Genomic DNA, 21,387 nt, shown 5'->3' with positions numbered 1-21,387 from the left:
TTCTTTTTTTTTTTTTCTTAATGAACGATAATTTTACATACTACAGCGTTAACTGTCACTGCATCATTCCTTGCACACAGACTGTAAAATTCCTGTGGCTCTTGTCAAGGGCTCTGCACTCAGAGTTGTCAAACTCTATTCTTAATGCTTCAGAATTGTATGAAATAGTATCTTACTGAACTTGACCCACGTTATTTTTCCCCTTCACACCTCTCCTACTTTACACAGGACAGATGTTCTGATAAAAGTGAATACTCTGACATGCTCATCTACTTTACACAACAGATTTATCCAAGTGTAGAAGTGTTAAAGGACTCATTTTTCAGTGAGCAGCTCCTGAGGTGGGGCTCACTCTGAGCTACATGAGAGTTGGCTTTCCTATTTATACCACAATTTTATTTTGTCAGGTGATGGCAGAGATGCACATCCTTATATAAAATAAGACAAATTCATCATTCTAAGAACATGAGGGAGGCCTGTGAAAACAGCTGACCTGCATGTGGAAATTGTTTGTCATATCCAACACAATGCCAACAAAGACAATGATGTCCCCATCCCTGGGAATGTTCCAGGCCAGGTTGGACAGGGCTTGGAGCACCCTGGTCCAGTGGAAGGTGTCCCTGCCCGTGGCTGGGGATTGGAACTGGATGAACTTTAAGGTCCCTTCCAACCCAAACCATTCTATCATTTCATGATTCCATTGTTATCATAGCTAAGAAAAGGTAAGTGTGAAACACCAAAAGCCTTGTAAAGCAAAGACACGACTTGTAGCCTTGATATCATCAACAAACCATAATAAATGTGTGAGCAAACACACGAGTTTGCACATGGGCTGTCACAGCTCAAACTTCTGTCTATTGAGAGAAACCAGCTGCTGAAATGAACTTAATAGTTCATGCCAGCCAGTACAAGGCAAGAAGAAACCCCTTCTGGTGAGAAGAGCTTCTCCCTGTCTGAGAGTGATCTATATTTAAGTTATACCTGTGTCAAAAATATGTGCAGCGTAACCATTGCTTCTCTTGTCAATTTAAACTGATCTACATCAAAATTGTAGGGAAAAAAGATAAATGCAGCATTTCAGTTCTCTCCTTCAAAAATGAAATAAAAAAAGGTAAAACAGAGCAAATTTTACAGGAAGGATGATGGTTGGTAATGGAATGAATGGTTACGTTCTTAAAGACAAGACAGGCTACCTAAATTCTCTACCTTCATGTGCATCTTTGTTATTGCATTCTGGAAGGCCAGAAGCCCAAATGTAAAAAGGACATAATTTTTAAGCAGGGGAAACACAATGATTAACAAAATAAGTTGTAGGTTTGGGGTTTTTTAACAACAGCTCCAGTTTCTGATCAATTCTTAATTTGATTTTGAAGCATACAGCTTATGGTAATTTTATATGCTATTGCATATAAAGATTCCTTGATTAAAGCATCAAGTTTATAGAGTTTTTCCTCTCTTTTGAAATATTGAACAGCTGCACTATTCTAGACTCAATGGCTGTGCCCCACTGGATGGTAAATCAACCACACAAACCACACATTCAACTCCACATTTGCATTGCTCCAGATCTACACAACTCTGCTGAAAAACAGAACAAGAGAATCAGCAGCAAACCAACCCAAGAGTCCTTCCAGGTGAGCCTTTCTTCATTCTTCTCAGGTGCAGAATTAGTGCCAGCTACCAAGCATCCCTTCTGTGTTTAGCCTTGAATTACTGTGTGGAAAAATGAACATCCCAGCAGTCCAAGCCCTGTTTGGAAACTTAAATAGAAGGCTTTGAATAAATAAAAACCGGCATTTCCACCCATTAAAAAAAAAAAAAAAAGAAAAGAAAAAGAAAAAGAAAAAGAAAAAGAAAAAGAAAAAGAAAAAGAAAAAGAAAAAGAAAAAGAAAAAAATCCAGAACTAGGAAAAAAGCATTAAAAACTAGAGATGAGGAATCAACATCAAAGTTTCTTGCACCAGAAGTGACAGCGATAACAACACAGATACCAAAGCTCAGTTTAGAAATACCTGATCTGAAAGAAAGCTCGGATAAAAAAACAACACAGAAAAGAAAATGATAAGGTGGAATCCACAGAGATGTGATGTGGAAGACACAGCAAGAGGATCCATACAGGTAGAAGGACTGGAAATGGCATTGATAAAACAGCACTGCACATGTCACCTGACACTGGAAACAAGACAAAAACAAGCAGAAAACCAAAATTTGGGATATTTGGCATAGGGAAAAGGTCAGTGAAGCTATGAAAACTTAAGAAGGAATTTTTAGGGAAAGTTATAGAAAACATGAAACCTGCTTGCATATCAGATAATGTCTCTGTTAATGAAACTGAAAATGCTGGACATTTGAGATACTGAAACATCCTTTCACATCTCCTTCCAAGATGCCTAAGGGTAGGTTGGGAATGAAGTTTTTCAATCAGAGTATCTTTCTCATGCAGGAACAGAGGAAATGTCTGTAATCTTTCAAGGAGTGTTGGATTTAAAATTCTTCCTACCTGCAAGAGAGATAGAGCTTGTACAAATACTGTATTTAGAATTTCTGGTTTGGGTTTGTCCTACATTGATATTCATTATTCCAGAACTGAACAGCATTCTGCATTACCAAAAGGGAATGCAATGCTAAAAATCAAATGAACATTTCAGAATCTGAATCATGAAAAATGTCATCTCTTCCTGATATGAATCTGCAACAGATTTTGAAATTTTAAATGAAGATGGATCTTTGGAGCAAAGAAGTCTGAAGCCAGGAGGGAAAGCACCATCTCCTGAAATATCTTTGGGTGACACAAAATGTACAGTTAAAATACATTAAACCTAAACCAAAAATTCAGAATTTCTTGGTGTAAGAGAAAACTGTCAGAAAATGACATCAGTTCTAAAATGGAATCTGAAACTTCCTAGACAAAAAAAAATCAAGTTTTGCTGATGAAGATATAATTCAAAAACCAAAAGAGATGCTTCAGCTGAACTGAGAAACTCTGAAATAGGAATCATGATCATATTTTTTTGGCTGGAAGAAAGATGAAATTGAAATTCGTCGAAGTCTGGAATCTCCCTCAGAAAAAGGAAAGAACCTGAGTTCTGCTCTCCAGAAGTAGAGCAAACCCATCTAAAAAAGTCATTGGAAATTGCTGACATTTCTGTGCAAGTTCCAACATCAGAACTTTAAATTTGATACGTCAGATCCTGGAGGAGAGGGAGGTGTTGAGAACTCTACAAAGGAGGAAATAAAAGGAGAATAGGAGATAAAAGCTGTTGAAGTTGAGACTAAGGCACTGTGGAGATGTTTTTTAAAATGCCAAAACACAGAATAGATACATTAGGCTGGACATCCTTAAAGGCAGGGGAAAAAAAAGGTGATGCTGATATTGAAAGATGTCTGGAAAAGCTTCAGGTAGGTGATCCTTATGCTAAAAATACAAATTGGAATACACATTCCTTAAAATACCTTCCCTATGCAGTGACCACAATTGCAGTTGGAAAAGGAAGTGTTCCAAAATGAGGAGATTTTATGGAGAGTTCTGGTGTTAGCTTGCCAGAGATGGGGGAAGATATTTCATTACCTGCAAAGAGAACAGGGGTTAGAGTGAATATTCCAAACCCAGCCATAGCCATATGTACAGATACAGTTCATCTTGGTGCTGAAGGATAAAACTGCATAATTCACAATTCACTGTGTTCTCAGCAGAGCTGCAGAAATCAGAAATGAGTGCTTCAAAAAATGACAAAAAAAGAGCCGTTTATAAAAATATTCCTACATGTTCTCTGACTCGTCAAGAGCACAAAATCAAAACCACTGGATATAGAGATCCCCAAAGCAGAAAGATCTCCTGAGGTAGACAATTCAAGAGTAGAATTTAAATGATCATTAGCTGGAACTAATGCAGGTGGAAAACAAAATATATAGATGTTTGTCTTCCAAAGGAAGAGGGCATTTAAAGTCAAGAGGAAGCAATTAAAATAGGAAAATTTGTGGGTGAAATTAAAATTACAAGAGAAAACAGTCAAGACATTTGATAAAAAAGGCCTGGGTGTGAATGGTCTACAAGAAAGGGATGAGAAGATGCTGCTTATATTGCAGCAAAGCTGGGAGGTGTAATGGTAGACATTTCAGGAGTGAAAAGGGATGTAAAAGTGCTACAGAAGATCCTGAAATAGAATTTCAAGTGGCAAGTGTTGAAAAGGACACGTCTGCAGGAGTGGAAGAGTGTGTAGCAGAGAGAGCACAAGAAACCCTGTCACCTATGGAGACAACAACAAGCACTGAAAAATTTTAAATTGATGAGACCCCATCCAGTGTTCCAGTTTCTCAGTATCTTGTTACATCTCCAGGAAGAGCTGACCTGATCTTGTATGAGGAAGAAAAGCACAGTCATTCAAATATTCCTGGAGATACTACTCAAATGAGGATTGCCTTTTATCAATATTCAGTGAAATAAAATGATATCTCTGTTCTTAACTTTCTAGGGACTAAAAATGACCAAACCTGACACTTATGAAACTTTGATGTTACAGCATTTACCATTAAATTCTTAAGTATATGAATGTGCTGTACTGTGCACAAATAACTGAATCGATTTATTTATGTCTGCCCAAAAGGAAACAAACCACCATGATTATCTGCTGAAATGTGCATTTAATGACAGTGCCATTCCTAGATGTGCTGGGAACTGTTCCTAACAGATCTGAGTATTTTCACTCATTATGATCTTGAATTTAATGAATGTGCATGTGCAAAAATACCTCTTTTTGCATCCTGTATTGCCTTTCCCCATAATACAGGAAAAGCATAGTAATTAGAAACTGGCTTGTTAAGGAAATGTAATTGGTTGTCAAACCTTCTCTAACTCCATGGATTCCTTATTCCTATCCCTTTGAGGCAGGGCTAAATATTTCAATGAGAAATGGTGTCCTTCTGCTCTCTGAAGATGTTCCCTAAGAATTAGGCATGGGTCAGTCATTTGGAAAATTTCTCTGAAGCTTTTCCCTCTTTCCATGTCATTGTCCAATAGATCCAAAATCACCATGTTAGACAGCAGAGGCAGATACCAGAACTGAGGAAGAGAGTCCCAAGCAACCCAGGGAAACAGGGCAGGGAAATGTGAAATATGTGATAAGGGACATCCCATTCCATCAGCAGTTCCTGTCTGCTTGCAAGGCAACCTCCCTGTGAACTTGCTCAGAAAATCTGTCCCACCAAGCAATTTATTGAGCACTTAGAAATTTGAGTTTTCTTCTTATCTTTTTTTTGCCTGCAAAATGTACCCCCCCCTTTTTTTTAAGTTTTTTTTTTTTTTCTGATTACAGTGCATGTGTAGCTTGGATTTCCTATACAAGGAAAATGCTTCTGTTGGTCAAACACATCTTAAAAATATTTTCAAACCAAACTGACCCACTACTCCCATGTACTTATTGCTGGGCACTAGGAAAAATCCATCCAGAGATGCTTCCTGTGTATGAGCATTAATACAGCACAGGATCAACTGTTTTGTTGGTATAGGATAATAAACCTGTGAAACAGAGCTAATAAAAAGCATCTTGGGGGTGTTTCTATTTTGAAAGACATTTTAATTAGTGAATGAAAATGTCAAAATGCTGAGCAGAATCTAGAGAGGAGATGAGGCAGGAGAACACTAAAAGCAACTCCATCTCAGTACGTTCCTTGTAGGTGAATACTCTTGAAAAGTCAGTGTTATCTGCAGTATGTGCCTTAAAATTCTGCATGAATGACAACATTTATTGGTTTGAAAAGATGAATATATCAGCCCTGCAGGAGCTCAGGGATGGAGGCTGCTGGGGCTGGCTGCAGGGAGGGAAGGAACATCAGAGGGGTTGAACATCTGAGCTGTGCTTTGGTCATAGAAAGGGCCTCACCTGGGGTGAGCTCTGAGTTAAAAAGTGCATTGAGATCCCTGAATGGAAGAAATGAAAAAACAGTTTGGTTCTGGGCTCAGGTTTGTAGGTGAAGTGAGTCAGTTCTGCAGCTGATATGAAGTGACAATGCCCAAGGGATTTAAGGAACATTTTGCCAAACTTGGGGTGATATTACTGTGCCGTTAAAGGGTATGTGAATTTTAACTGGGAGGTGAGATTTTGTCTTTAAACCTCTGAGTAGAACAAGTTGGACTGATCAAATGTTGTGGAAGAATGTCTACAGGTTCCTAAAATCTTACTGTCAATGAATAGCAGTCTTGGAAAAGAAAGAAGGAGAGATAGGGATACAAGGGAAAAAAGGATTGTTGAAATTGGCCTTTCACTATTGAGGAATTTTTGAAATAGGAAGATGATCTGATCAGGCAAGAGAAAAAAACATCCATCAGCTGGGGTGAAAATGTGTTGGTAGTGTGCCTGTGCTTTGAAGCATCAGTGAGAACACACTAAATAAACCAAATATTCTGAAACTGAGCTGCCAAACATTGTAAACTCACTCTGCTGAAAACCACTTGAAATCAAATAGTGGGGCTGGCAGGAGCCCATGTCCCCTTCCAGAATGGTTTTTTCCATCAGGCTGCACCAGAACTGTCCTCCCTGCCACGGACACTGAGGTGGAATGTGAGGTGCTGGGTGGAGAAGGGAGAATCAGGTGCTGCTTTGGCTGAAAAAATAACATTGTGGCTTAAATGCCATGAGTAGGGGCCTACCAAGATTTTGTTCCAACTTCCCCATTGCCCACAGAATAACTGATAAAAGTTTTTTCCCATGAAAATGATGGGAAAATTTGTATTGGGCCTGTCTTGATGCAGGGAAGAAAAGCTTCCACTCCCACTAATGCTGGTGGAAATTGTTAGAGGTCAGAGTAGTCACTATCCCTGCATCAAATGTGAGCATTGATGCTGCTTTTGCAGCAATAAATACTAATGTTTGCAATGCCACAGGTTGTGTGGTTAGTGAAATTTAATGTGCCCAGCAGAGCTCCCTAAAGGTGAATGACCCCACAGAATCCATAGCAATCCAAAGCTGCCTCTTCCTCGTAATTTAGAAAACCAATCTTGCTCTGCTGCTGTAGCTGCTGGTTTTCAAGGCTTTCATTACCTACAGAGAAATCATGTTTGACACAATGCTGTAGTTATTGAGAACAATAGTTCTATTACACAGTGCACCTAATATATCAAACTCCACATTCCCCTGGATGCAGACAAGATAATTTTTTAATCTCTTTCTGAGTCATGCAGGACAACTACACCATTGGTAGAGACCACCAGAATTACAGCAGACAGGGCAAAAATAATAGAATAGAACTTGTTTACATATCAAACAGTGTATTTTTTTAGCAGTAGGTAGGCTATTCTATGACTTTAGCACTGTTGTATCATCTGTTGAAACAGCTGGTACCTGCTGTTGGTAGCGACAGGATGCTGTAAAAAATAATCCTCTAGTTTTGATCCAATTTTCTCTCATTCCTAAAAGCACTCTGCTTTGGAATAAATGTGCTCTGTTTTTGCCATTATTCTCCTGTATGAATCTTGCATAGCAGTAACTCTGTTTTTTAGGGGAGAAGCCCATTTCAAGTTAGATGAGAATGTATAAGCCAAACATGATAAGTCTTATTGATGGTGACTTACTTCATGCTGATATCTCCATATTTCTAATTGCTCTGACTGTCCCTCTCCACCTCTATGGGGAAAACTGTGTACAATAGCAAAGTATCCTCATCCACAAGGAAATTGCTTTCATCAAAGTGTTAGATTTTAGCAAATAAGTCTGCTGCTGGAACAAAAGAAACTCTGTTATCTGTGCCCCAGACTGGAATTCATGTATAGATTATTTGGGGTGAGGGTGGGCATTTGTGAGGTTGGCTCACAATCTGAATCAGCCTTAAGGGAGAGCAGAACCATCACTTTTTTCCTTAAAAGACTGAGTTTCTCATCAAGAAATGCAGTGTGTGACTAATGAATTACAGATTCATTAAGTATTCCCCTAAGAATACTCAGAAGGAGATGAGAATTAATTCATTATTCATTAGCAAGGCTGCTTTGGTTCGGGAAGTGTTTGTGGTCTGGATTAACGTGTGAAGTGATTGCAGGGTTAAACAAGCTGGACATCCTCACCTGCCTGCCTGCAGCTCTCTGCAGTTTTCTGGAGGTAATCGTACCCCAGCTGCTCCAAGCTCTTTGCTGATATTTTGGGTTTTTAATGTCCTGTGAGGTGGTTTTCTGCAAAGAACAAAGTCTGTTTTCTGCTTTGCCGGCCATGTCCTCTGACAGCATCACCTGATACTGGGGGATATTCGAGAGCTCAGGGCTTTGTTTTGTGTGGCATTGATACTAATTCCTCCTTGCTGAGACTTTTGTGCTGCATAAGGCATCTCCCACGGTGCTGGAAGCATCTGTTGTCTGGTTTTAATGATATTTTTCATAACACCCCTGTATGCAGCCTTATGGCTGGAGCCCTTCTCTCTGGTCCCCTCTTTCACCATGGCCTGTCTCTTGCTAAAGTGGAATCATCTCCTTGCCAAGGCCTCACTAAGCACTCTGAGATGGTTTCTGTGAGTTTGCAATCCCCTTGCAGGTGCCCAGATAGTTGCCTCTTGTGATCATATATATCTGTATCTATATATATATATATATTCCACTATAGGTTCAGGGTCCTTTCTCTTTCCTTTTCTGAGTGAAAAATTTCTGAGGTGTCACCATCTCTGTTATTTAATTTGCCACAGCTGGGGGTTTGTCACTTCTATGGCAATGTCCCATTTTCCTCATATAGCAAGAAGTTGTTGAGTTGGTTTTGTTTTTTTTTTTTTTCAAAAGAAAAGGAGTAAAAGGTTTTAGGTTTCAGGGAACTTTGAACACTGTCCCCTTGCTCTTTGTTATTTGCCAGTGGAGAGAGACTGTTAGATAATTTTAGCCCAACACTCACTCATTTGGACTTCCAGCCCCTCCATTTCTAGGAATTTGTTATTGCCTTCGTGCAATTGTTCTGGCCTTTTCTGGTCTCCTGACTTCCTCCAGGGTTTAATAAAACTTAATATTTTCTCAACTTCTTGGATGCCCTCAACAATCTCTTCTACAGCACAGGGGTATAATAATAATTTTCAATTCTATTTCAATCCTTTTATTTCTTTCCAGCAGTAAATGGATACATTCTTGTGAGTATGTTTATATGGAGTTGTTAAGTTTATTGAAAACCTATTTTGATTCAAAAGCAGAATATCCTTTTGCTGGATATGATATTCCCAGGCTGTGTGAACACCTGGTGTCTCTCAGGCCAAAATTCTGTGACCATTTTTGCATGTGTTTAATTTTACAAATTAATTTCACTGGGGTTGTCCCTGTGTAACTTTTGAGGAATCAAAGCCTTTCTGATGCTGTGTCCTTCCTTTCATGCAAATCCTCTCTACTAGGGGGTCATCTAGAGATGTCTTTGAGGAGAAGCTCTGCTCAAGGTGTGCTGCAGGACAGACACCTGGAGTCTGTCTGTCCTGTGTTCCCTGAGGATCAGGGTGGATCTCTTGGCTCACTGGGAATGTGGTGCTACTGTGCTCCTCTGCCCCAGAGTTAATGACCAATAATTTACAAGAGAGGGAGCAAAGTGTGAGGAGCTCTGACTCCTGCTCAGGGCAGGATGCTTGAGGGATCATAGAATCACAGAATGACAGAATGGTTTGGGGTGGAAAGGACCTTAAAGATCATCCAGTGCCAAGCCCAGCTGAAAGATTACAATTTCCCATTTTACACGTGGAAGGGAGATCCCTACTATTTTGTGGTGTACTATGGGAAGGACAAGCAACTCCTTGAGCACTTGGAGGAAGCTGGTGAAACCCTCCATCCTTGAGAGATGGGAGCATTGAGTGAAAAATCTGACCCATGAGTCTTTGTCATTCTCTGACCTTGGGATAGCTTTATGTAGATTATTTAGGTTGGCTTTCTTCTTTTTCCTTTTTTTTTTCTCTTATGAGGGGAGTGCATGATAAGGCAGAGGAGAAAGAAAATGTAAATCCAAACACAGACCTCCACAATGGGTTTGGAACAAGTTAAGTGCTTGAATTAAAAACAGTGTTTGGATTTCTCCTTCTCATGCCCTTGCAAGCTGTGGCTGTGTACACATGCACATTGCAGCCTCAGAATCACAGAATCACTTTAAAGTTTAAGCTATTATTTTCTGAATTAAATCTGTCATGAAAATATGGCATCTTCTGGGGCTGCTTTCAGTCATCCCTCAGCATTAAAACCTTGAAGTCAGCAAGTTTTTCCAAGTGTGCAAGCAATTCTCTTTCTTCTCTGGGTGCTGTTTAAAGTGGGTGCTTCTCTTCTGCAGCATGGGAGAAGTCGTCTCATTAGATTTTAGCCCATTTCTACATCACACACAGAGTAAAAGAAGGGCCATAGAAAAGAAATTGAACTTATTTTCTCTGAATCCATCCCTTGAGTTTCTGTTCGTTTCTGTATCAAAGAATACAGAATGGTAGATATTGAGCTCCTGCTTTCCCTGTAAAAGCAGGATTATGATTATTACAGGGAAATGACAGCTGATGAATAGGTAACTTTATCAAGATTGTTTTCATCGTTCTGCTATGATGAGGAATAATCTGTAATTAGAAAGCTGTGTTGAAGTTTTTAGTCTGGAATCATTCCACATCTTCTCTGACAGGCAGGTTTATTAATGTCTTAATTTGAGTTTTGCATTTGCCCCTTACTAAATCTATACCTTGCTGTGCAGTACTGAATATGATAATTTGTTATGTTCTCCTTGGCAGTTAGATGACCAAAGATAAGAGTGTGAATTCAGTAAACTTCAGAACTTTGAAAAGGTTAAAATCCTTTATCTCCAATTAGATATGTTTTGGAATCCCTTTGGAACTTAAGTAACAGATCTAATTATTTTTTTTTTATTTAAAAAATATCTGATGATATTGATGAATATTATTTGCTATTAAATAAAAATAAATGAATAAAATAAATAAATATAATGAATAAATAAATGAAAATTTATTTGCTATTGCATGTTTAATGTCATCACCAACAGTGAAAGATTTAAAAGTATTTTAGCATCTAAACTGTCACCATCAGCTATCCCACCCAGAGACTTCAAATTTCCTTAGGCAATCATTTGAGATTCTTTGCAAGTTAGGAAAGCAATGCTTTTTCTTGGCTCACATGCAAATTTGTTCCTAAAATTTTGCTTTTTTAAAACTATGGCATCTTTGTTTTCATAACAGATACTGGACTAGAGCTCCCATGAAGGCCAGAGCAGAGTGGGAACCCAAAGTTTCTCTCCAATTGCTCTCAAGCTTTGGCCAGGGGCTCCTGCCAATCCTGCTGGGTGGCAGATCCCTCTCCTGCACCTTGCTTCCTTCTGGGGGCTGTGCTGCTCCCTTCCCCTCTCCAACAGTAGATGGGGATGCTCCGTTGGCAGAACAGATCCTCTCTGCAGCCTCAGAATGCGAGGAAGAATTAATTGTGCAGTTTTTAGACTTCAGATACAAATGGAAATCCCCATCCCAAAGACTCTGATGCTTATCAAGCAACATCCCAGATTATCTGAGCTCTGCTGAGTGTGTGAGGCAGAAACATGACAATTCAGAAATTGCAGTCTGAAGAAACCCTTGTCTTTTTTTGTTTTCGACTCCTGTTATTCTGCCTGAAGGAATTGTGTGGTGGATAGTGGCCTTGGAAGCTGACTACAGGAGCTGCACTTTTCCCAGGAAATGTCACCATACATTTTCCAGTGCCACCTGCCTCATTTGTAGCAGTGATTGCTGCCTTCTTGCTGGATGTCCTGGAGGAGGGAGTGACTGGCATCAGAGATCTTTTCCTACTTCAGGCATAATGAACTCCTGCTGAGTGTGACAGGCAGAGCTGAGATGGAAATCACAGGGAGGGGCAGAGTTTAAATGGTCAAAAGTGGTTGGGAATGAGGATGAGGATGAGGATGAAGATGAGGATGAGGATGAGGATGAGGATGAGGATGAGGATGAGGATGAGGATGAGGATGTGATTGTGGAGGGCACTCAGCTCTATCACTGGTGTTCACAGACTAAGCTGAAACATTTCTTGGGCATATTTCTGGTGAAGTTGGTGCTGATGGTGACAGGAACCTCTGTGGCTCTGAGGAACACCTTGGGCTTGCAGTAGCCAACCTGTTCCTCAAGCAGCAATGGGGTCTGATAAACTAGAAATTGTCTTCTGTGTTGGGATTTGCCCCAGACCCTGAGTTGCTGTCTTGCTTTCCACATGCCCTGGGTCCTGAGCCTCTGCACCAGAACAGCAGCACTTGGTCTTTGCTGATACAGAATGTTATTTATCTTCTTGTGTCTTTCTGTGCAGAGCAATAAGGATTTCAAGGAGGCAGGGCTTCTGGTTTCTGGAAAATAAGCTAACAAACTCCACTTTGCAAGATTACCATTTCCTCTTACTATTTTTGGAAGTGTTTATTTTAAAGCCCTGAAATTAATCTCAGGAATGCCAAGCAGCACTTAAAAGGAGGAGGGGTAATGGGGCCTGGGGAGGAGGGAACTAGAGGAGAGCTTATGTCACTTAGTTTTCTTTAAGTAATTGAGTTTGTTCTTTAATCACAAAAACCAGTCATTTGGTTCTGAAATTACTGTCATTGCAGTACACCCTTCTCTCTTCTGATTTCTGCCATTTTTGGCAAACACTGCATACAGTACAAAGGCCTTTGCAGAGTTATTAATCATGTTTGGCAGCCAGGCTGCACTAATCTACTGTCTGGAAGCAGGGAAAGTACTAACTGTGTGTTTGGAGATGTAGTGATTAAAGCTCTTTATACCTTTGTTGCTGCAATGAGAACTGCAGGAATAAACTGGATGGCCACAGGAAAAGCAGAGCTCCTCAGCCCTTCCCTCCATCCTGTTAATCTGCACTGTGCTGGCACCAGAGCTGGGATAGAATGGACACTGTTCTGTGGGATGGAGTTGGTGGAAAGCACTGGGGAAGTGGTGGCTGTGGTGGTGTAACACAAATTTCACAGCAGGTGGATGGGAAGGGCAAGGCTTTGTACACCTTGCCTAAGGAATCTGGTGATTTAGGAATTGGGAAGGAGTCAGAACTTCTCCTGGCCTGATTCCCATCAGGAATTTTGAAACAAGGTTCTCTGTTGAAGGTAAATAACGTGATGGGAACGGGATCGAAGCCTCTTTCTTTCCCTCCAGCCCAGTGGCCACATCCTTCCTGTCTACATTTGGAATTTCCGAGCATGGAAATGTGGTGCCAGTAATTCAGAACTTGGAGGCAGCAGAAAGTGACTGCATGTGTGTGCTGTACTCCATCAATCAGGTCTCCACAGATGTCAGGGCAGCAGTTCACATGCAAATAAAGTCATTTTTTAGCTCTGCATGCCTTCAAGTCTCAGCTGTACCTGAAGTTAAAGCACAGACAAGCATTAACTATTCTGCATCTGACAAATGGCTCCTTCCTGTGCCAAGGGAAAACCTAACTGCCAGCTCTGAAAAGACCTCCAGTGTCTCAATCCTGGGTGCAGATCTTTGGTTTAATTCTATGACCCAGCATGCAGGGAATAGAAGCCAGATCTGTGTTTACAAATGGATTTTTTTGGCAGACAGACCTGTGGTGATTTTTCATTTCACTGATGGCCAGCACACGGATGCTGTGTAGGTGACATGGATCAGAATAGTGGTACAGGATGCTCTTGGACAGGAATGATATGATCCATCCTTCAGATTTTTATTTTCCTCCACTCCTTTTTTATTCATATACAGTGCTGTGCTTCTGTTAGGCACCTCTTGAGCAGGTGGATTTTAAATGAAGTTTTCCTATTGCCAAATAATTGAACTGAAAGCTAATGGGGTGTATCACTTCTCATTTAGTGGAAAAGGTGATCTAGGTAAAGGTGCTTCTGACTGAGTGTTTGGCTTCTTACCAATGGCAAAGAGTTTTTTAAGGAGTGTCAGCAGTTACCCTTTGAGGCTTTTTAATACAGTAAGAAATGGCATAGGCAGGAGAATCGTTTTCATGGATTTTGTATACACAATGGCTTTAAACTCTACTAATTTACTGTCTGAAAACATAATAGGACAGTAATGACTCAGTGATCTACAGTGGAACTCAAGAGATTAAATTCCCTTTTCTGCTGTACATGATGACTTTGCTTGTTGCATCACACAATACAAAAATGGGTCCGAGGTACCTCTTGAATTTGGTGTAGAATACAGTGAGATTAGTGTGTAAGAGAGGTACAGAGAGGTCCAGTTTTAATCTTAGTAGCTGAAAACCCTTTGTAACAGCCAATTTTTTTAATTACAAAGAGTTTTCAAGTAAGAAATTATTTAATGAAAACAAAAATTATTTATGAAATCACATTGATTTCATTTTCCTGCTCAAGATTTCTAAGAGTTTTGGAATCTATTTTGTTTGTGTTTCAGATTTTTCTGGGATAGATTTATTATTTCCTTTCGTTTTCTCTATTTCTGTAAGTGCTTGAGTCTGAGGGTGAGGAAGAGGGTAAGCAAATTCACAATGTCCTCAGTTAAGGCTCAAGCAGCTGAACCTGGAGAGTTCAAGAAAGTGTAAATATCATCTTAACAACCACCCAAAGTTAAATTTTGTCTCTGTTTCCTAAATCAAACAAACCGGAGCAATTCTAGTGCATGGATAGAAAGCATAGCTAATGCAGGCATCTCTCCCTCTTAAGAGAGGGTAACTTTCATAGTAAATCCTGTTTTTTACTGTCCTGAAGTTGTGCTACTAATTCAATATTTTTCACTGCTGCTGCACTTTTGTGACAGTATGCCTTAAACTGCAGTCCTGAGCTGTTAAATTCTTTTAGCCAATATATTTATATTTTCATTTTATAGAGTACTTTTATTACATGTTGAAGCAGCAGTAGCTTCACCTGTCTGAAACTTCTAAACTCGAAAAGATGAAGGTCGTAGCTGGCATTCCCTGATCAGGAGAGGTGCTTTGAAGAGAGGTGAAGTGAGACTGGAAAGATTCTTCTCATCCTGGATATATCCAAGCCATGCAGAAGACACTCAGCAGTGAGCTCTTGAGCAGGGAGCTCCACATGGACAAAATTCTATGGCAAAAATAACACCATGGAGCCTACTCTATCTGGCTCCTTACTCTGGTAAAAGAACTCTACATTTAAGAGGGCAGTAGCTGTTTCAGAAGGTCCCTCTGTCAATTTTTTTTTCCCTGAGCACCATCTGAGCCACAGACACATGAGTTTGGGGAGGAGAAAATGGATTTACAAACTGCTGACTGAGCAGGCTAAGGGTTTGTGGTGATTAGTTCCATCCCCATCGCTGGGAATTGTCCATAACTCACAGTGGGGTGTGGCTGGGATCTGGATGCTTTGATACCACAGTACTTTGATTAATCAGGAGTGTATCTATGTGCACAGACAGCTGCCACTGTGGCTCTTTCTTGCTCCCCAGATATGATGCAGGGGTATTTAATGTCCCTCTCAACCAACTTAGTTGTTGAAATAATAGAAGAATTTATTTGAAGTCTACAACTATCTTTGGTCCTATGCCTTTATCTACAAACATTGGCTTTCACATGCAAATCAGATCATTGCCTGAACAAATAATGACTGAGAGTCCAAATTCTATTGTTTGCACAAATACCACTTGACATGTGAAAAATTTAGAATTGTATAATATACAACTGAGCCTTGTCTCCTCAGGCACTCAAGCAGAAGAAATCAAATTCTGAGAGGCACCAGCACGTAGAAAGAGATTTTTAATTACTAGTATGACTCACTATGGTATCCTCCATGATAATCTTTCTGTCTGCTAAATTAGCACATGGGTGATGTTCGTTAAGTCATGGTGTCTCAACTGGCTTCCAAGAAAAACTAATTTTAACTCAGACATTTCTGAAGATTCAAAGAGGTCTCTTGGTTCATCAGGTCTTTCTTCCTGTATTCCAGAAGGCAACCAAAATCTGTCTTGGATTAAATTAGAATTTCCCTTCACCTCTGTTCTTACTGGAAGATTTTCCAAAAGATCTCTGCTTCTTTTTTTTCCCCCCACACATTGAATATATCTTTATTGTAATGCAATCACAGAAAAGTACAATTTCAAGGTGTTGTATCTAATTGTCAGTTTATTTTGCATGTAAATTCCAGTATTTGAACGAGTGCAATTAAATATTCTGAGTATCATTTAAAATATTTACAATTCTCTTAGCCAGATAAGACACAATATTTTTAGTTGAAGATATTCCCCAGACATCTGCTTTTTTCTAGCCCATATGGTGAAATGTGTGCCACATCTCCTCTGTACGTTATGCCGTACAATTGCTGCCAAAAAGGATTCTAAGTTACTATCTAAAGCAAAGCTACTCATTAATCTGGCAAAAACCCTTTCCAGAGCTCTTTCGTAATCTCTGAGCAACCACACACCAGCGTTATATTCTGCCCTTTTTTTTTAAAACAATGCTGGAACGTGATGGAATCATTAGTGGTGTGCTGGCTTAGTCCAAGGCCCTCTTGAACAAGAGGTTATTCACAGTCCTCCAGCTGATCTGTACCTGTTTCACCAAGGACCCTTCACCAGTGGAGTTTTTTCCTCTGGTGTTGTTATAGCATAATCCAAAGGCTGCAGTGAAACTCTTGGTTACAACTCAGAGATTAAATAACAGCAGGAATGTGTACTGTGGCTGTTTTGTTGCTAGAGCTACAGTCCTCATACTGGATTCAGACCTTCTCTGCAATGTTTTGGGGAAGTGAAGTTTGGTTTAGGATATTCCCCAGTTAAACTGTAATTTATAAACTGTATTAAATGTGATTTATGAATTATATTCTGGTATTTCAGCTAGATTTAAATGGCAGAGAGAAAGAGAGAGAGAGGGAGAGAGGGATGGAATCATAAAATCTTAAAGGGTGGGAATGGACCTCAAAAACCAACTAGTCCCAACACCTCTGCCATGGGCAGGGACACCTTCCACCAGACCAGGTTGCTCCAAGTCCCATCCGACCTGGCTTGAAACACCCCCAGGGATGGGGCATCCACAGCTGCTCTGGGCAGCCTGTGCCAGGGCCTCCCCACCCTCACAGTAAAAAAATTCTTCCTAATATCTAATATAAAATTCTCCTCTTTCATTTTGTGCCCAATACTCCTTATCCTATCACTACAGTTCCTGACAGAGTCCCTCTCTGGCTTCCCCCTCAGATACTGGAAGGTGCTGTGAGGTCTCCACACAAGAGTCCTCTTCTCTTCTCTTCTCTTCTCTTCTCTTCTCTTCTCTTCTCTTCTCTTCTCTTCTCTTCTCTTCTCTTCTCTTCTTTCTCTTTCTCTTTCTCTTTCTCTTTCTCTTTCTCTTTCTCTTTCTCTTTCTCTTTCTCTTTCTCTTTCTCTTTTCTCTCTCTCAAGGCTGAACAGCCCCAAACTTTCTCAGGGAGGGATTTCATAGGGGAGTTGTTCCAATTATCTTATTGACTTCCTCCTCAAGTGGCCTCCTCTGGACTTGCTCCAACAGTTCCATGTCCTTCTCATGCTGGGGACACCAGAATGTCCCAGCCAGTTCTCTACCCACCAGGTAGTCCATCTATCATATCCATGCCTCTCCAATTTGGAGACATCATGCAGGACAGTATCATATATATATATTTATATATATATATATATTTGAAATCCTTATATATGGATTTGACACCAAGAATTAATACAATTAAGATTCTGAAATTTGATTAGAGCCTAGTGACATCCCACGTTCAAGTGTTGCTGGCCTTTTGCTCATCCCAGAGGTGGAAGTGTGTAAGAATGGACTGTACCTTCCAGCGAGAGCCTAAATTGCTCAAGGAATTGTGCTTTAAAACTTCTGCACTACAAAGTCTGTTCTGCAACAACAGGAGTCCCTGAGACTCTCATTTGAGCTGTGTCACCTCTCTGCTCTCTGAAACATTTTGAGCAGCCGTGTGATGTGTGCATCAAATGAGGGGGTTCTACTTCTCCACCAGCGTATGTTGTTATTGTGTTAATCACACAATACAGGGCATCTGGTTGAGTTTAAAATCACTGCTGAAAAGATTTCTGTACCTGGTGCTCAAAAGGATTTCTTCTTATAAGCCTCTTATTTCTCCTTTCTTAATGATGTCAGCTTCTTCACCATCCCTATGGAGTTAGCTGCAGGTCCTGGACAATTAATGTAGAAAGACACACAGGATATTAGGTCAATAAACTTATTTTTGCTGTATTGCTTATCAGCCAGTCTACTTATCTTCATGCATTCATTCTGGAGGCAGAAGATGTTTGCATGCAGTCTTCTTACTGCAAATGATACTTTCCTGATCTGTTGTCTAATCCAAACACCATGTTTGCAGAAAAAATATTGCAGAGAAGAAGAATCAAGCTTTTTCACAAGGTGAGGAATGTAGAAGATTCTATTTTCATGTTCTAGGCTTGAAAGAGGTGAAAGGAAAATACCATCAGCCTGCTAAAACCCCATTTCAGTTTTTTGCTCACCTTGCCTCTTTCCATTTGAAGAGTTGCCTGTTCCTTTCCCACCACTGAGGGAGAGGTGTGAAATGCTCTTTAATTCTGTCTGAGTCCCGTGAGTAAATCCTGTGGCTGGATCCTCTCAGTTCAGCTGTTCTCTGTTGCAGAGACTTTACAGATTGTCTTTCAACTGTTGTCCCTATTACCCATCTGTGACATTTACTTATTCTTCCTATGATTCTTGTCCCTTCCCACTCTCAGCAGAGGTGGGTGGTGGGGAATAATTGCACCTCTTTTTATTTAGGTTTTGGTACCTTTCACCAGAATTTTTATAGACCTCTTGATATTCTGAGGACCTGTCTTTGCCTTTCCCAAGTGTATAATTATTCTTGTTATCTTTAATTAATATGTGCACATAGGTATATCAAATTAATTCCTTCTCTTTCCTCGCCTTATTATAGCTCTGCAATAGGGGCAGTTTTGTTATCCTTTGTTATATATATTTGTTATTCTTTCTCTCTTTGGGGCCTCTCCATTATAGCTTAAGAGAGAGCTTGTGCTGTGAGGAGGGTTTTCTGCTTTTTGGTGGGGTCACCGTCCCAGTTAGAGAGCCCTGGTCAGCATGGTTGGATGGTGATGCAGCAATGAGATGCTGTTCCAACAAAAGCTGGCTAAGGCAATCAAAGGGAAATAATAACCCTTCAACTCTATTTTTCTTGCAATGTAAGTTATGTTCACTTCATTTATTCAGAGTATGATTAAGACCCCTATGATTTTAGGGAACAAACCAAATGAATAGTTACCATAGAATGATGGAATGGTTTGGGTTGAAAGGGACCTCAAAGACCATTAGTTCCAACTCCTCTGTCTTGGGCAGGGACAGCTTCCACTAGACCAGGTTGTGTATAAATGTATATTAGGCCCTCAATTCAAGGGGGAATCTGCTGTGCTTTAAGGGACAGCCTATGGGATATATTGAACTGGAGCATTCTGAGCATGGATGAGATTGCAGAAGTCAGTGCCCACTAAAAAGCACAAAACAATGCAGATTTCTGGAATGCATGTGTTCTCATTTCTTTGTCTTACTGGCAGACAAAGGAGCTGAACTGCAAAAATGTTTCTGTTGTATCTTTTTTGTTCCCCTTTACAGCTCTCCCCAGGGTGTCAGGGAAGCTGCTGTTGCTGGGAGGGGACTCTGCTTTCCTCTCCCACCACAGAGGAGCAGGCAGCACTCACCTGTGGGCACAGCTCTGGCCAGAGAGGAGCATCCCCAGCTGGGCTAAGGAGCACCAACAAAAACCTGACCCCGTGTAACCCAGCATGGTCCGAAATCACAGGCGAGGAGCAAAAGGACAAAAGATTTTGAAGTAGCCCCTTATGCAAATAATGCAAAAGGCTTTCACTTGCCTATATTAATCTTGAAGAAATTAGCATTTAATTTCTATAATTAGCCTTTCATGCACTCCAAGGAAGCGAGCGTACACTTACACACTCATTCCTGTTTCTTTTAAATCTTGAAGGCTTTGCCACTCGGTTGCTAAGGGGAAGCAAAGATTGGAGTCGGAGAGGAACAAAAAGCAGAACTTGCTCCCAGGTGTTGGTGAATCATCAGGGAATGGAGCTTTTTAATAATGTCCAAAGGATGGCATAGGGGAAGTGTGTGGGTGTAAATTTAGTTTTCCTGAAAGGTGCAGAGCTGACAGAGCAGGGACTGCTGTCCAGTGAGGGCAGAGGAGCAGAGGGGTCAGGGCTGGAGCTGTGTCCGTGTCCTCTCAGCCTGAGTCACCACCTGGACAGGATGTCCTGAGCATCAGACCAGCACCCTTGTGTTCTTCTGGGAAATGAAGGCCTGAAGGGAGTCTGTTCAGCACAGAGAAGAGAGGTTTTTAAGAAAAGAGAACACGCCATGAAGGCATGAAGTCTTAAATCTTAAGAAAATTGATCAAGATTTTCCATTTCCTTAAGTTCAAAACCAGGAAGATACTAGGTGGAGCAGTAAGCTAATGAATAAAAAGATGAGAATTGGAAGGAATTCTCCCACATATGTTGATGATAACTGAGTCTGTGGAATAAACCTAGGGACTTTTATGCCATGTATTTCCAAAGTTAGTACTGTTTCTTAAATGTATATTTCAATATTTGCACCATAAATCTGATCCTGAGAGTTGCATTTTTAGTCCTGTGGTTGAAATTCCCCTGTCAGCAATTGATGCAGATCAAATGTTGAATTTCAAATATGTGCAGCAATCCACAGATCAAAGATTGTGCATGGAAACCTTAGCAAACAGCTAAGAAAAAAATCCTCTACTCTGCTTGTAGGTAGCTGGCAAACAAGAAGAGCTGGGGGCTGGAGAATGACTGGAGCAGTTTACTATGAAATATCTACTGGGATATAGTTTGTCATCTGTGGCTGAACATTATAAAGTGCTGCTGCAGCTCTGCTAATAAAATACTGATGGTGGAATTGCTGCCCAGCTGGAGCTTTCTCAGGAAACAGATATAATTATTTAGATTCTGTAGTCTTTGGGCATTGATCATGTCCACAAAGACATCCCACAATGATTAGGTGCCAGGTGATCTATGTCACTGTTCTGTAAGGGGGTCACAGTTCCCTGCTGTTCTCTCAGCAGCTTCTGCCTTGAGCCTGTGCTGTGTTGGATGATTTTACTCCAGATCAGAAGAGCTGAGCTGACTTGAGCCCCTGCCAGGGGTTGGGTGCATCACCTTCCAAGCTGTGCTCAGCCACCACTGCAGCTTTCTCCATGCACTGTGCCACGCTGGCTCTTTTCCTCAGGAAGGGCTTTTCCTTCCATCTACTCGGTCCCTTTTTTGTGGATGCTGTGGCTTGATCCAGCTGGTGGTAGCACCCAACAGACATATCTTCCTGGGATATCTTTGCACAAACCTCCTCAGAGAAAAGACTGAAGGAAGATGAGAATGGTTAATTAGGAGAATTGGACCTCATTGCCACTGAAAATCAAATAATCAAGCAAGATAAAGGACAGTAGGCAAATGAGAAGTTTT

Source organism: Sturnus vulgaris, chromosome 6 (genome assembly GCF_052056855.1).
Source record: "Sturnus vulgaris isolate bStuVul1 chromosome 6, bStuVul1.hap1, whole genome shotgun sequence".
In the NCBI taxonomy this organism is placed as follows: Eukaryota; Metazoa; Chordata; class Aves; order Passeriformes; family Sturnidae; genus Sturnus; species Sturnus vulgaris.
This window is presented reverse-complemented; position numbering follows the sequence as displayed.